The sequence below is a fragment of the Stegastes partitus genome, unplaced genomic scaffold, assembly GCF_000690725.1.
Source record: "Stegastes partitus isolate 25-593 unplaced genomic scaffold, Stegastes_partitus-1.0.2 Scaffold2800, whole genome shotgun sequence".
Classification (NCBI taxonomy): Eukaryota; Metazoa; Chordata; class Actinopteri; family Pomacentridae; genus Stegastes; species Stegastes partitus.
This window is the reverse complement of record NW_007580531.1, coordinates 8,206-11,572: the sequence shown is the minus strand read 5'-3', so window position 1 is coordinate 11,572 and position 3,367 is coordinate 8,206. Positions and strand designations below refer to the sequence as shown.

The following is a 3,367-nucleotide window of genomic DNA, read 5'->3' as shown; positions in this document are numbered from 1 at the left end:
CATGTACTAAAACTCTCTCTTTCTCTCTCTTTAAAAATGAATTCATAAATCCAGTCTTACTGCTTAAACCAGCGGCTCTCTGTTTGTTTCCTTTAGTAGGTAAATCAGTAAAGGTAGTGAATATCACCACGTTGACTCTGGTGGTCCTGATGCTGATTCTTCTGCTTGTCTTGACTCTGTGGATGAGGTAAACTCATATAATTCTGTCACTGCACTTTTACTTTCTTCTTCAGACTGTTAGTTTGAAAGTCATAGATTCCATTTAATTCCATTTTCTATTTGTTGTTGTTTCAGGAAGAAGAAGAATTTAAAAACTGAACAGAATGAAGCTGTAGAGATGATGGAGGTGAGAGGTCCTGTTGATGAAACTCACCTTATAGTGTGATCATCATAAATGGGTTTAATAATGGACTGGAAAATAATTTGTTTTGTAATACATGTAATATTTCATGACTAAAGCTCATGTCATCTCCTCATTTCATCTCTTCATCAGGTCGACTCTCATGATTATGAGAACGTCTCAGCGTTGACTGCAGCACAGACAGACGACACAGAGGAGCGGGAAGACCTGGTGTGAAGTCCAGCAGGTTGGAGCTCCTACGTGGAAGCTGCTCTTCACTTTACATTTCATTCATGACGAGTACTTCACCCAAATCTCATGTGATTTACTTCAGATGCAGTTGAACCGGAGCTGAGAGCGACCTGATGGAAAGAGAAAAGCAGCACAGGACAGACTGTGGAAAAGTGAATGTATTTACCCTCAAAGCCACAGACTGATTTCAATAACTCCATTTACACCATGTTCAACAGTTCAAGTAATAGAATGGATGGAAACAAGTTAGTTTGATCGTTTTATTGATGTGACAACCAGCACTGACACACGTCTGTTTGAATATGGTGTTAAAGGGACGTTCTGTAGGTCTTTACTGTCACAGAACTACTGAGACACATCTGACAGTAAATTAGTGATTTCAAACCCCCTTGATGCTAAAACTATGTTTTTGTTTCCGACCTTATTTTCACTGCATATAATGAACTGGCATGTACAGTCCAGTCACTAAACTGTGGTATTAAGTGTGGGGAGACAGTGTGAAGTGTTCTGTTGTCTGCTCACCATGACAATCAGGATGTCATGCAGAAAATGTTGCCTTGTAGGAGTTTAAATGTCAGACTGTATGTGTGAAGGGAGGTTTTCTATAAATGAAAAGAAAGAGCTCTTCATCTTATTCTAGAACATTCTCATTCAGAGGCCCAAAACAAAAAGAGGTTTGATTCAGTTGTGACAGCAGGAAGATGTTTCCTAATGAAATAAATGTCATTATTTTAATAAATCACATCTCACCTGTCTCAGCAGAAAAGACGTGTTTCAAACAGATCATTCAGACTCCACTCCATGTCCAGTGTTTTATGTATCACACTTTGTTCAGTGCAGCTTCTTCAGCAGCTCTGTCGATGCAGCATCACTTCAGTTCTTTCTAAATGCTGCAGAAGGCCACACTGCAGAACGCTTTCAACTTTAGCTGTAAAATGTTTTTCTGTTTATTTTTTCAATTGTGTTTTTCCAGAAATAAAGAACAACTTACATGTTCCTTTTGTCCTGAGTGTCACTATTTTGTCAGTACAAGTGTGAAGCCTGTGACAGTGATATAGTTTATTATGATCTGAGGTGCTGCCGATGTGAAGACACTCCTTCACATGTTGTGTTGCAGTGGACTTTAACTGTTGTGTTACTGAAGCTCCTTGTTGTCCATTTAACTTGTTGAAGCAGACTGGCTCAAGAAAAGATTGTGGTTTACTAAAGGGAACGATTAAGCGCCTGTGGATGTGACAACAGATCCAGACTACACCGGTTTTTTTGGAATAGCTGCACTTTGAGAATCTCAGACCTAACAAAGAGCGACTCAGCTGAGTACAAGTTCAGATTCTTAACAAACCTGTCATGTCCGTCAAGTTTCATTTCATGTCTTGTCTTTCCTGTTCTATTTTGAAATCTCTAACCTATTGTCTCTGTTTTAGGTTCACTCCCTGCTAGGGTTGTCACGATACTAAAATTTTAAACTCAATACCGATTTCAATATCACAGAGGAAAAAAATCACCTTTTTATTGAACATTCTTGAGGTAGAATATAACAAATAACACTCCTTTTGTCAAAAAGCTTCTGTCACAGTGCAAACAAGCTGAGCAAGAACAGCAGCTTGCTGCCCTGTGTTCGAGTCTGAGAAACCTGGCCTCAATGATGCAAAGTCTGAGCTCTCATGCTAACATGCTTCTAGAGAGGCTTGACAACTCAGCTCCCGCTGCGGCTGCCTCAATTGTGAGACCTGATCCTCCACCTACCGTAGCTGCTGCTGCTCCACCGCCTGATGTCGCTACAGCATCATGTTCACAGCTATCTCAGCCTCAGAGATTCTCAGGAGACTCAGGTGATACCAAGCCCATTGTGATACAATGTGAACTCCATGTTGAACTGCAAGCTGCAGCCTTCCTGACTGAGCTTTCTAAGACTGCTTTCATCATCTCTCACCTGTCTGGATGCGCTGAAGCCTGGGCTACTGCTGAGTGGAGTCACCACACCTCGTCATGTGCCTCGCTCTCGGCATTCACCAGGGCACTTTCACAGATTTTTCAGCACACCTCACCAGGTTAAGAGGCTGCCCGAGCACTCATCAAACTAAGGCAAGGCAAACGTAAGGTCGCAGACTATGCCACAGACTTCCACACTCTACCTGCAGAGAGTGGATGGAATGTTGCTGCGTTAGCATTTTTTCAGGGGCTGTCGGGAAACATCGAGGATCATCTGATCTCCACGGACCTGCAGGAGGACCTAGATTCGCTCATCACCCTCGCCATCAAGATCGACAAAAGGCTCACGGAGCGAGATCAGGACCGAGGACACCTCCCTATGCATGCTTCGCCTCTACGTCGGACCAGCCAGACAGACTTTGGCTGCCTCTCGCCTCTGTCTCCCCACCAGTCGACGTCGCGGAGGAGTCCGTGCAGCTGGAAAACATCCGTCTCCCCTGTGAGGAGCGCCGGCAGATAGACAGGTGTTGTTTCTACTGTGGGCTTTTAGGATATCAGGTTGCAGCTTGCCACAGCAAGACTGCTAAGTATGGCTCCAAGACTGCTATAAGGGTGAGTCAGAACACTATGATTCATAACCCTGCTCACTTTGAAGTCAAAGTCAGTTTTCACTCTGACACTGCATCCATGTTGGTGGCTACGTTTGTAGACTCAGGCTCTGATGCTAGCCTCATGAACCTCTCTCTTGTCAGGAGTGTAGGCCTGTGCCAGCTCCTCTTACAGCACCCCCTTGATGTGAATGCAGTCGATGGCAGCCCTCTGGGCCAGATCACTCACCACACT

The 3,367-nt window shown here is 43.8% G+C and overlaps 1 long non-coding RNA gene across 1 annotated transcript; it reads left to right on the top strand.

Moving 5' to 3' along the window:
* The first annotated feature begins 52 nt into the window (after positions 1-52).
* LOC103375709 (uncharacterized) lies at positions 53-1,588 on the top strand. The gene is made up of 4 exons (XR_521240.1): positions 53-187; positions 295-346; positions 494-587; positions 675-1,588. It is a non-coding gene; the product is annotated as an uncharacterized LOC103375709 (long non-coding RNA).
* Positions 1,589-3,367: the final 1,779 nt, after the last annotated feature.